Below are 14,137 nucleotides of genomic sequence, written 5' to 3'. Positions count from 1 at the left end.
ACCAAGACCTGCAAATTTGAAGCTTCTTCCAACTGTTTTTGGAAGGTTTCATCCAACACTACTTCTAGGTAGGGCAGTCTATTAAGCACACCCAACATATTGCCCTTGCCTCTGGTTCTGCCTTTCAAGCCATCCTGTAGGAAAACTTCATGCAATTGAGCCATTCCCTCTCCACAGGGTACATATCCATCTGTATATGCTGAGTATAATAATGTAGTGCACAGATATTTAGTCAAACATGGCTGAAAATTAACATATTTACCCCAGAAAACAAGGAATAAGTTATGAGCGTGTGGGAAAGGCTTGTATATACCTCCTTATGCTACGACTTCCATTGATTTCCACTGGAGAAGAAGTTAGCCTTATTCTGATACTTTCTATAATATAATACCTAGGATTGGAGCAGGGCATTTGCCAGTGGTGTAATTCTTTCAATTCTTACTTAGGAGAGACTGTACTAAATATTCATCACTTTAGCCCATGTATGGTCTTTGAAAGACCATATGGTCTTTCAAAATTGGAAAGGCATAGCAAATTCACATAGAATTAAAGATATAAAGGAAAATAACAAAATTAGGAACTTTTTCAATTAATCATATATGTTCCTTAAGTTGAAAGCAATTTTTTGATGTAATTAGTGGATGCCCTCCTCATATCTCTTTAGGACAGGCAACCTGTGCTATTTTGTAATCTCAGTTATTTTGGGAGCCATTTAGTTTCCACTCCTAAAAAATACTGGAGTTCAAACGGCATGGGGTTTTTTTGCTTTTTTTCCCCAGTTACTCTGCAATAAACTTTGGAATATCCCTAATCTGAGTATCAGAAACTGAACTCCTTAGGGGCTAGTTTTGTTCCTGTTCCTAACAAATGACATCTTAGGAGTTATATTCTTTCTTTTGCAATCCCTTACCTAAGAACTTTTTAAGACTCTCCTTCCAAATAGTTGATTTATCTGTTGTGGAGCTGAACACAATTGTTGAGTGATTTAGTGGCTGGGGTGTAAAAAGCCATGTGATTTATTTATGTATGGTGCTGCCAATATTTTCTTTCCCCCTCTGTGCAACTAGAAAGTAAAAACATCCCGGAAACCTTATCTGGTATTTTCTGTAAAAATGTAATGAAGTCCTTTTCAACAAAGTAGGTTAATTCTCCATTATATTTGGTCCTTACAAGAAAGAAAATGCAAGCCTTCTTCAGAAATTGTTAACCCAACACACAGGATGCAGAACTTAAAAATTGGATGCAGGAGGTTCAAATTTCTCATCTCAATTACTTTGAAAAACTCCTTGGAGCAACACTGTGTCATTGACTTCCCAAAATCACTGACGAGGTGTCTCCTCCAGATCCAAGAGCTGTGATACTCATAGTCTTATTTCTCATAAAAGAAACTGTATCTTTAAAACTGTATCTTATAAAGTGGTGAAAGGCATGTCCAGACTTTTTAAAGTCTTATTTATTTCTAGGACTGGGGACGATATACTTGTATGTCTGTCCCAATGTAGGAATGGGAGAATGTCTGAAAGTTTTCTCTGTGTGCTTTCTGACCCAAATAACTGCACTCAGGCCAGTGGTTTCTCAGGCACACACTTTTTTCTCCAAAGTTAAAAGTTAAAGGAAAGTGGAGAAATTTTACTTTTTGTTAACTGTGTTCTCTTCTAAGATCTAAGTAGAGAAAAATATCCTGGAAAATATTTTTCATCCTATCCAGTTTATCTAAAACATGTTTGTGGTCAATTACAAACAAAAATAGTGTATTTAACTACATTTTCATATACTGTAATTAGTGTTTCAGTGTCTAAACATAACCTGCATACACTTAAAATGATTTTGTCAAGTTCCATCAGACTTAAAAAAGCATTTGCCAAAACCACAACAAATAATCTGTCAGAAAGGTGTAATCTATTATGGAGTCCATTCAAGGGACCAACGGGGGTTTTTAACCCTTGTAAGTGGACTTAGATTTCTGATACCAGGGATTTTACCTGGTAAAATCCTAATTTTGCGCACTAATTTCCTCCTTTGCTTGTGAATTTTGGGCACAATTTATTTTAAAATGTTTTGAGAGGCTCAAGGTTGGAAAATTCAGCTTCATGGGATCAGATGGCCAATTCTGGTAGCATTTTTACATGCTGAGCACCCCCAGCCTCCACCCCCTCAAGAATACTTTGTCTGTCTGATATTAAGTACTACCTAAAGACAGTCCATTAAATCAATCAAGCTCACAGTTCTGAGGATTAAATTCCCTTAGTTGTTTAATGCTGACTTGGTGGTGTGTTCAGCAGTGCAATGCCTTCGAAACTGTGATTAGAACCTCTCAGCAGTCCATAACTGCAAAGAGGAGTCAAAATTCTCCTCTGTTCTTGGGGTGACCTCCTCAAAATGGGGTTGGACAGAACTCAGTAATCAAGCCATCAGTCAGAGCAGTAAGAAGAAGCAGATGCTGTTTGAATGAGCTGTTCAAGTGGGGGCACCCGAGTGATTTACCCTACTCGGCCCAGAAGAAGCTGGACACTTTAGTCCCCTGCAAGGACATTGTCTTAGCCCAAAGACTTAAGTAGGACTTGTTCCTTAAAGTTGCCTTCCCACTCTTGAAAGCCTAGGTAGGTAACCAGGACTGTCCAGATGCCTTTTGAATACCCTAAGGTACCTTCTGCCTCCCTGGGGCCCTTGTTAAACACATGGTGACAAAACTGGTACTGGCTGTACTCTGATACAGCCCTTGGATTATCACCCACAACTGATTTTCTGCTCTGGCAGTGACAAAGTCGCAGTAAGAACTCCAAGCGCTGTCTAGAGATATTTCAGGGTTTGAGGATGACCGGTTAAGGGATCAGGAGTGCAAGCATATTCTCCTCTATCCTTCCAGTTGGAGGAAATGATGAGGAGAGAAACATGAATACCCAGTAGATCAATACTTGGATCCATGACTGTTGTCACGAGAACAATATAATGGGTTTTGTCCATGTGCTGGGCTATATAACACCAGCCCTGCTTGCAACAGATGGGATACACCTGTGTCAAATCAGGAAAAGGACTGTTGCAGTTTGCCAGGTTCATTGCAACAGCTTTAAACTAGATTTGAAAGGGAAAAGGGAGAAAAATAGGCTCAATAGAGATAAACCTGGGGATGACAAACCTGTAGCCAGGTGGGGGTCAGACCCTTCTCCCAGATAACAAGTGGTAAGATGAGAGGAAATGGTCTCAAGTTGCACCAGGAGAGGTTTAGACTGGAGATGAGGCAAAATTTCTTCATGGAAAGGGTTATCAGGCATGGCTGTTAATAGGCTGCCCAGGGAGCTGGTAGAATCACCATCCCGGGAGATATTTAAAAGATGGGTAGATGTAGCACTTGGGGATGTGGTGTAATGCTGGATTAGGTGTTGTCATAGCCTCCAGGAAAAAGAGATTGTACATATATTCCTTGGAACTAAATAGAACAGCACAAAAGGAGCAATTCATTTGTGTCACCCATGTTTTGTTTCTTCTCCTAAGAGACACAGCTCTTACCATTCAGGTAACTGTTATTATATAAATGGAAAAACATTGAATTTCAATATGCAAATAATCTGCTTTAAACATTTCTTGGTGTTGAACATCTAAATGTTTTCCTCTAAAGAGGAATTAAATGGAGCTCTGAGCAACCTGGTCTCGAGAAAAGTGCCTCTGCCCACAGCAGTGGGGCTTTAGCTAAATGATCTTTAAGGTCCCTTCTAAACCAGGCTATTCAGTGATTCTATGATGATTCTACTGACTTTTCGGTTCTGGTACAAAGATAATAATTTGTAAACGGAGAAATTAGAAAATACTCACAGATGATAGTTTGTCTTTCAACAAAAATTTAACCTTTAAGAAATATATTTATCTGAAATGATTGCCACATCTAAACTACCTAATGTCTCCTAGTTGTTTGTGCATTTTCTCAAAATTATACATATCATTGCATTTTACTGGGAAAAAATGTACTTGCATTTATACTCTCTAGTCTATTTCTCCCAGCAAAAATATATTATTTCTTAGACAACATTTGTTAACATTTCTAATTTCTCTTGCTTTTAAGTAATTTTATTAAATTTATGTGCTCTACTTCCATTTATGAATTTCAGTTATTTCACCCTATACAACATGATGCTAAACTTTGCATTAATCTTTCAAAATATCATTTTCACAAATATTTCTGCCAGTTTTTAGTAGCTATATGTGTGCATATAGAATATAACAGGATCATGGTGCATTTAAGTTTCTATGATTTTTTAAAGTTCTTTTTATTTTTCCATTTCACTGGCATCTTTTAACCAAAAGAAAAAAAAAAAAAACAAACCAGTTTTCTCAGTCAATCTCTGACCAAGATATTTTTGTATGAATTCCTGTGTGGCATACACTGAAGACTGGCACCTGGTATGTGAAGAACCTGTTTTATGTGGAGTCTCAGGCAGCAGAGTCTCAGTTTCAGAGACCATGGCTCTGCTGCTTTTCTGTCTTCTTCCAACAATTAGAAAATCAGAGTGTGGCTGTCTTAATGCTGAAAACAACTGCCTTGATTTCTTTTCCAGTGCATAACACACAGTGAATCAAGACCCTAAAACCCAGGAAATGCATAGCAACATCTCAGCTCATAAGCCACTGAAATGTCTCATTGTACACAAATACCAGTTCCTGAATGCTTTTAAATTCTTTATGGAACAGTCCTCAAAAGTGTGGTTAAGGTATTAGTTTCCAACATACAAACAGTTATAACTTCAAAATGCCAAAGTAAGTTACCTCCAGCTGGCCACAATTTTCATCAAGAGACATTAAAGAGAAATACATTTGTGTGACTAAGAAGGTATTTCCCAGTCACAACCTCATTTAAACCTGGTCATCTAGGCTGTAAGAACGTCTCCCAGTTTAGCCTAACCTACCAGACACCCCTTCCCTTTGCAGCAGGGACTGACTCCCAGCTTCCTCTTCAGTCCCCACTGCCTTTGAGTGGACACAGAGCAGCTGCAGCCGCAGAACAAATATTTGGCTTTTAATTCCCTGCAGGTCACAACCCTACTGTCCAAGGACAATTCCCAGTAAGGCATCCTGCATCTCGTGTGCCCAGGGAAAGACAGGAAAAATCCCCATGACTTACATTTCCTCTCTGTGACCTCCCTCTCTTCTGCTACATTTTTGAGTGTCTTGCTGTGAGTGTCCTGCATCAGAGGATGTAGATTTGCTCACCTGTGTGTTTTTGTTATCTGGCCACCTGTCAGGCTGTGTGCAGCCAGTTATGCTGGCATGTGGGTCCTCTCATGTGCTTCAGGTGGGTCCCCAGGAATACAGTTCCTGCCTCTCTGTAGTGGAAAACCTCCTTCCTAGCACTGCTTAAGCACATGTCTTAATCCAAAGCCTCATTTTCCTGTCCACCCCACTTACTTCACACCCTGCTTTGAATGTCAGACACCTCCACCTTGCAGCTGTCATGGCTAAGCACAGACCTGAGCTCTTCATGCCCTGAGCTCATGGTTCAACCCCCTGCTAAATCAAACTTGTCTTGGGTCACACACTGTTTTGAGGCCTCTACTACATACTACATTTTGTAATCACACAGAACTTGTGGAAAATGTTTTGCTCCAGTCAAAATATGACTGCAACAAACCAAAAAAACCAGCGCAGGTCTGAACTGGTGCTTCCTGGAGTGAATGGGTGCAAAAGACATCATTCCCTACCCTCTGCCCTTTCCCCAGACTGGTTGCTACTAACAGGAGGCATGAGCATGAAAGAGGAAAGTTAAAGACAGATAACTGGGTAGCATTTGGGTTGTCTGGGAGCAGATTTCTGGAGAGAGTAAGCTGAGCTGAGAGAGCAGGTGGCTGCCTGCAGCCAGGCTGGGGCACAGGAGGTAGCTCAGGGCCTGCAGGCAGGACTGTGCAGGGATGTGGTGTGTGCCCAGGGCTCAGAAAGTACATGACACTTGAAACAGGATACAATACATGAAAAAGCTGAATTGGATATGCACATTTTACCTGAATTCCAGCTTTGTTAGCCTCATTGTTACCATTGTTAGCTACAGGTTACCTTATCCAATGGAATACCCCAGCAGCTTTTGGGATAGGTTTGTCTTGAAGCACACCATCAGACTAGCTAGGGAAAAAAGTACCAACAGGATGAAGGGCAGTCCTGGCAGGATGCAAAATCTCTAGTCCCCCCAGGAGTGATGCCAAAGGAGCTGCCACTTTTGGAGAGGCAGCAGCAGCTCCTTGCACTGCTAATCTGGGCTCTAGAGTGAGTGGGAAAGGCTGCTGCTGTCCCCATGTGCAGGACAGGCAGCCTGCCTGGCTCTGCTGTTGGGCTGGCAAGCAAGGAAGCCATGAATGCAACAACCAAGAGAGAGCTGCAGTGCTTTCAGTGCAGATATTCCTACAGCTCCCCCAGGCTGACAAGTAGGGCAGCTCAGAGCAGTGATGTGTAAAGTGCTGCCATGTGCTATAACTTCCCTGGTGTCTCTTGAGACCATGGGTCACATGCAGTGATGCAAATCCAGGACCATGAGATGGGTCCTTCAGGGGTCCACACTGGGACTGGTGCTATTTGATATCCTTATTAATGACAAAGGGATCAAGAGCAGTCTTGGCAAATCTGTAGATGACACCAAACTGAGTGGTGCAGTTGACATTCCTGAGGGATGGGATGCCATCCAGAGGGCCCTGGACGAGCTCGAAAAGTGGCCTCTGAGGTTTAACAAGGCCAAGTGCTGGTGCTGCACCTGGATCAGGGCAAACCCCAGTGCCAACACAGGCTGAGGATGAACAGATGGAGAGCAGCCCTGCGCAGAAAGGCTTGGGGGTGCTGTGGGTGAGAGCTGGACATAAGCCAGCCATGGGCACTGCCAGCCCAGAAAGCCAAGTGTGTCCTGAGCTGCATCCAAAGCCCTGTGGGCAGCAGGGAAGGGAGGTGATTCTGCCCCTTTACCCTGCTCTGGTGAGACCCAACCTGCAGAGCTGCCTTAGCTCTGGGGTCCCAGCACAGGAAGGACTTGGAGAGAGCCCAAAGGAGGCGCCAGGGTGATCAGACAGATAGAGCACCTCTGCTGTGAGGAAGGGCTGAGAGAATTGGGATTGCTTAGTCTGGAGAGGAAAAGGCTTCAGGGTCACCCAATTGTGGCCTTCCAGTCTCTGAAGGGAGCTCACAAGAAAGATGGAGAGGGACTTTTCACAAGAGAAGATAGGATGACAGGGTGACAGGACAAGGGAGAATGGCTTCAAACTGAAAGCACGTTGTTTTAGATTACGTATTAGGAAGAAATTCTTTTCTGTGAGGGTGGTGAGGCCCTGGCACAGGTTGCTCAAAGAAGCTGTGGCTGCCCCATCCCTGGAAGTGTTCAAGGTCAGGTTGGATGGAGCTGTGAGCAACTTGATCTAGTGAAACACGTCCCTCTCCATGGCTGGGGGTTTGAAACCAGATGATCTTTAAGACCTCTTCCAACCCAAGCCATTCTTTGATGCTATAATTATTTGGAATGCTGTTAAGGAAGATATCTGGGTAGAGGGCTTCCTGCAGGGAGTGAATATTTCTGGGATATGCATCAGCTGAGCAGCAGCATTGAGAATTGCAGTTCTGAGTGAAGGTACTTTAAATCAGGAGTACAGTGAGAGCTGGACATTCTCCTAGTTCCAGTTACTGGGAATTTCCATTTGCTTTCCCTGGGGCTGCACTACATCTGTTTCTTACTCTACTTGGCAGACTTCCTTGGCAAAATATAGTTCAGCATTATTTACATACAGCAGATTTCTGGCATATTGCTCTTTTTGAGAGTAGAGAGAGAGAAAATACAGCTAAGTGCCATATTCCTTTAATAAATTATAAGGCATATTGCTTGGATCAGGTGAAAGGGATCTGACAATTATGGAGAAGGTTAATTCTGATTATTTCTGCAGTCCTTGCAATACAACTTTATCCCAAGATAAAGAAACTCTTTGGTAGCAAGTTGATTGTAATATTATGTTGCTCTCTCCTCAGTGAATGTGATATTTCACTACTGGTGACACTTAATTTAGAACTTATCCTTTCATTCAGCCACATGACAATTAAATAATTTACTTACTTTACCAATACCTGTGGAGAAAAAAAATACAGATTTATATTTTTCTTTTCACTGTCCTTTCATTGCAATTATAATCTCAAAGACATAGCAGTGTTACACTAGTTATATTCCTGTTAAACTGTGCAACTGAAATGTTCTGAAGCATTTTATAAAATCATTATTGCTCAAAGTCAAAGTAAGCAACAGTGCATAGAAGAGCAAATACAGGAGAAGGAAGAGGTGATTTGTTGATTTTTAAAAATTATCAGTTACTTATAAAAATGAAGTGTTATTTAGCAATCAACATTTCCAGTTGTATATATACAGATATCATTCTTCCACTTCTCCAGAAGTTATGGATCCCATGATTTATCAAGGTAAGGATGTCCTTTCAGTTTCACTCCTTTCAATAACATGGAGACTGACTTTCTCAAGAATTCAGTTTTTAATTCACCTTGCTGAGTAAGTGCCTCAGGGTATTTCCCTTGATAAAGCACATCAATAGTTCAACTGGATTTCTACTGAAATAATTCGTGGATGAGACAAACCCCACATATTTGGTGAAACATTTCAAATGCAGGAAACTGATTTTTCCTCATCTTATCTAGCTGGAAAGTCTTTGACTTCCGTAGCCAAATGCAGTAGCTTCAAAGCAAGGGTCTGAAGAACAAATTATTGTGTTGACTTTCCTTACCCTGCTTCAGAGGTTTAAAAACATTACTTACACAGTCACTCATATCCAGTTGCAGTGACAGTCAGTGGATGCCTGTCTCTAATGCAAAATTCATTATACTTCAGCAGTGTGCTGAGAGTTGTCTAAAGGTTGAAGTGATGGCTTCCTTTCATTCAGATTTTACACACTGGACATGAGAAAGTACTTCCATATGCTTCTTTTCAATTTATCCTTTAACTCTACATTTTAAATCATAGGACAATAAATTTCAGTATATTAAATTTGTATAGAAAGAATTCTGGAGTTATATTGGAGTACAAATTAAAAAAAGGATAAAATAATGGCAGCACTGTTGTAAAGACCATTCATTAACTCAGGAAATGCAAGACAAAATTCAAAGAAAGTTAAACATGTTAATAGGTTATGATCATACAAGACTAAAATATCTGAACAGCCTGAACTCAGATGAGCCAAAAATCCCCAGAACCACAACATGGTTACAATTCAAATACTTTAGGGTTTGCGAATAAATATGGATGCAATTAAGCTTTTTTTTTTTTTTTAATAGCTTCTCATGGGATTTCAAAAGATGAGGAGTGGGAGAAAGCAAGGGAGGAGTTTGAAGGCAGTTAGATTCTTCTCTAGCCAAGAAAGGTAAAAGCTTGAAAATAAGTATTTCATAGTGGACTTGGAAAATTATTGGGGCTGGATAAGAATAGAAGGGTAAAAGACCCACAGGCTGGCATTGAAGATGTGGTGGCAGAAGATGCTTGGACAGATAAAATTAAGATGGCAAGAGAACAGGAAATGGCAGTGGGTAGGATGGTAGAGACAAGTACGTTTAACTCACAGACTGTAATCTCTCTAGGGCCCTAATATTAACCACAAGAGTGATGAGTGTTTGAAGGCTTCTTCTGGCAATGAATCACTGTGACTCCTCTAGGTAATGTGCATTTTATGCCTTCTAGCATCTGATCTGCACATAGAATGACAGATCCCCACTGTTATGATTAGTCAGCCTAGTTGGAAAGGATCTCAGCTAAGAGCATGGACCAAGGTGAGCATAGCTAGAGCAAGGTGGCCACCAGTCTGACTCCTGGTGCTGAAACTTGTCTTTCTGCATGGGTATTTAATTTCCCAAAGAGATAGCAAGTTAATGCTAGAAACCAATAATACTGAGAAAAATGTGGTTGTGAAGATTTTACAAAAAAGTGTGTGCCAGCTGTTGGATGTTGTGAGACTTAGACTACTTGGATGTTCAGACCTGGGGATTTTTATGTGCCCACGTAGAAGCCACCAGTATGGGGAGGATTGTGAGAAACGTGTTCTGTATTCACCTCAGGATTCACATGCCTAAGTCTTGCAGATGTACTGGTGGTCTAGACAGCAGCTACCCAAATAAATACTATCACATACCAAGGCCATATTAGATAAACATGGTCAGGCTTTTATCCAATAATATGGACATACTCCTGTGTTTTGTTGACATGTGTTTTGGTCTCTGATGGAAGCTGAGGAGTACCAAAGGCAACAGCTGCTAGATCCTCTTAGAGCTGTTTTGTTCATTGCCAGCCACCAGCCACCCTCAGGTGCTCCTGACGGGATATACACACCTTTTCCAAGTGGCATGTGGAGGTCATCACCAGCATTCAGCTGGTGCTTGTGTTCAAGAAGGTAAGCACCTAAGGGACAGCCAGGCAGTCTTGTACATCTGTGACCAGGAAGAGCAGGGTCCAAGCATCATATAGGAATGTGGAAAAAAATTGTGGCCACTTCCAATTTCCATTATGCTGGAAATTATGACACTTCAAAGGAAAAGTATTTGCATCCTTTTCTGAAATAAAATCCCTTTTAACTAAAACATATGAGAGAATGTGAAGCCATTGGGCTTTTGTCCACATGGTCTGTGCATGAAGGTTATCTCTAACATAATCTTCATGTTTGCTGAGGATTCTTAATGGTGGCCTTCACACAATCAAGCAGCAGCAGGTGGGGCATTTTTTGATCAGCTGGATGGATGCTGAATTTAAGAAATTTGCAAATCCTGTATATCCAAAGTACAAACATGTTAAGCGTCCTGGATACAATGGCATTTCTGTAGTGGTAAGGTGTTTCAGGGAATAATATATTTCTCATGTTTACAAAAAAAGAAAAGCATAAGGTTTGCCTTCCAGCTACATGTACTAAGATGTAAGAGTCAAAACTGGCTCAGCAAATACAAGCCAAACTGATAAATTATAATGCCATAAATTCAATAATATTTATTAGCAATGTCTACCAAAGTCAATGACTTCATGCTGTCTTTCTTCTTCTGGTGAGGGCTGGCAGCAGTCCCACCCACAGATACCATCACAACCTGCAGCAAAATAGCAGCAGCTATTTCTCAATCCCATCTTCCCATGCTCAAGCACCATCACAAATGTGAGGTCTTCAATGCAATCAGGAGACAGGGATTAAGGAAGAAAGTAGGTGCATTGTAAGTATAAAGATCAATCAGAAAAACACCTCCTTTCACAACTTATTTCTCTTAATGGAAACTACTTCCAAATGACTTGAATTTTGCCAACTGCTCAGGTAAAAACTGCTGTCACAAATGAGGCTGCAGCACTCATGGCTGAAGAAAGCAAAAGTTAAAAGTTTTTAATTGTTACAGTTATAAATATGAACAGATTTTTCTAAATTCCTCTTTTACCCCATCTCACTCTCTCAATTATATGTCAATAATTGAACATTTATCTCAGAACAATTTCATATAGAAAACAACCTTGAACACATGTTCACCATAATTTGACATTTCTGAGGTTACTGCTGCACACAAATTAAGAGACTAGCTAAGATTTTAAGAGATACTATTTATTTACAGAAATTTTCCATACAAAAAAGTGGTTAAAGAAGAAGCTAATTCCCTTTTTCCTGATACACTCTCATTTGAATACAAAAATGTTTTGAATGCCAGGTTTTCTTTTATAGCCACATATATTTCCCTTTAAAAATCATATTTCTTTTCTTTTGCTAATCTGATTATGTTGCTAGTGTCTTTTGCAACTTTGTTCTACTAATAATTTTGGAGATGCAGCTTCAGAAATAAAAGTCTGTGCATACTAACAGTGAAGGAAAAGAATTTCAAGTCGTTACTTGCATTAAAACATAATTGTACCTTTTATCTCCACACAAGTTTACTATGTCCTGTTTGGTAGGGACAAATAAACACCTTTATTTAGCTATTCACAGGGTTTTGTGTCCTGCTCAGTAAAGACAAATGAACAATGAAAAATGAAAAATAACATGTTCCTGGATCTTAGATCAGTGTTACACTGTATTCATGGCACAAATAGGTTTTTCATTGGTTATGATGCTGGTTCTCTCTTGTACGATAAAACTCACCTGAGGTGGCCTCTATGCTATGGTGCACCTCTGATTATGCAGAAAACCACAAAGCTGTTCAGCAGATTTTATATTAATTTTTATCAACTTAATGACTTCCATGAAGCCCATTAGCAACTTCAGGCAAAAAGCTCTGGCAAAAGACTAAAGCACATAATTTTGCAAGTTAGGAAAAACCCTTCTGAAATATGAAAACGTGACACCCTTTACGAAACTAGGATTTGTTTGGCAGCACTGTGAGAGTGATGCAGGTAAGCACCCTGGTAAGACTCTCGAGTGCTCACGAGGTCTACCTGCAGCTCAGCACGTCTGTGCACACGCATCTTCATTAGCTCAGTAGCTATCAAGGCATCGATTTTGAAACGTCAGTTTTGAGTCGAATTGGATGTATACACAGGCACACACACAAAACCAGACACATACATGCATTCACAGTCACAGGACAGTGGCCACACTTTGAAACAGACACCGGGAGCTCTCAGCGGAGACCCAGGCGCTGCGGCCGTCTCTCGCCGTCCCGCCCAGCGAACCGCGAGGAGCGAGAGACAGTCCCGGCTGGGCTGCGAGGTGCCGGACGAGAAGAAAAGACAGAGAGAAGGGAGACACCCAGGGGAGAGCAGGGCGGGAACCCACTCAAGCGGACAGGCACCCACTGATGACTAAGCTGCACTGGCTTGTGCCCAGCTCAGCGGGCCATAGAGGCGCGTTGAACCGCGGCAGTCTTCCAGGGCTTCCCTCATGACTCAGTGCCGGAGGAGCATTCCCCGAAAACGAGCACGCCCCCGGACAGGGCTCCCGCAGAAGCTCCCTGGGCACTTTCCGTGAGACGCTTCAGCGGGACCAGGGAACAGCCGAAAGTGACAGAGGGGACGGTGCCGGCCGGAGAAAGGGCTCCGGAAAGCGAAGGAGGGAGCGGGGCCATGCCTCCTTTCGGCCTGGCATCCCGGGCATCCTGCTCGCCACTGCCTGGTCAGACTAGCCCCCGACGTCTCCTTCATACCCTGCGCCCGCGTCCTTTGCCGTCCTGAGCATCCCAAGCTCCAGTGCCCGGGATAGCCTGTCCCCCGATGTCCCCGCTGTCCCTCGCCTCCCGGTTCCCAGCGCACGGTGCAGCAAAATGCACTGTCAGCTAGGCTGTCCCCGCGGCCAAGCAGGTGCTTCTCGCCTGCACTCCTCGCAGCCTAAGCAAGCGAAGGGGTTCTCCAGGGGAAAGTTGTTTTTAAGACAAAACAATCACTTTCGAGAGAAAAAAATCCCGCAACTGTACACGGGGATGGGGGAACGACCAGTGCGCTCCAGCCGCTCTCGGGCTGGCGTGTTAAGATGATGCACTAGAGATGTCCCTGCGAACTCACTACGGAGGGTATGCACGCCCAGCCCCGGGCAGACCCTCTGCAGGTGCCCTGAGGCATTTTTTTCTCGTCTTTAAGAGAAAATCGGGGATTACTGCAACAGTCTACGCTGAATGTGCACCCCACGCGGTTATGGAGAAGGCTACTCACAGTTGTTTCATGCAAGATTGCCGGTTGCAAAGCTTTTGTGTTTTCTGTTGGTTTGGTTTGGGTTTGGATGATGCCTTTGATTACTACTCGTTATCCCGGTTTTATTTTCGAATCAGTGACACAACTTCAAGTCTGAGTAATAATTATTTACAGTTCTGGAAAGAGGTGCAAGAGAGTCCAAATGAGCCCCGGTTACGGAATTGGAAACCTTTATTTCCGTAGGCGTACAGGTACATATATGAAGCCAGCAACGATCTGAAGCCCGGGAGGAGAAAAACAACGTGTAAAGACACCATGGATAATCACAACGGTAACCAACCAGTTTCTCTAGTTCTTCCGAAGCACGGGCATCCCTCTCTTCAGCTGCCTTCCGTGCCTTGTCGGGTCACATAGCGGTGCAGGAGAATTAACCTCTGGCTTTTTCTTACACAGTCCTTTGTAGCTTGATCATCTTTCTTCAGATCGCCTTCTCACCGCGGGGATCCACCTACAATTTCAGCCTCTGTAACCACGGCAAGATACAAGAGGATCTAC

This window comes from Lichenostomus cassidix, chromosome Z (genome assembly GCF_008360975.1).
Source record: "Lichenostomus cassidix isolate B80296 chromosome Z, HeHo_3.0, whole genome shotgun sequence".
In the NCBI taxonomy this organism is placed as follows: domain Eukaryota; kingdom Metazoa; phylum Chordata; class Aves; order Passeriformes; family Meliphagidae; genus Lichenostomus; species Lichenostomus cassidix.
This window is presented reverse-complemented; position numbering follows the sequence as displayed.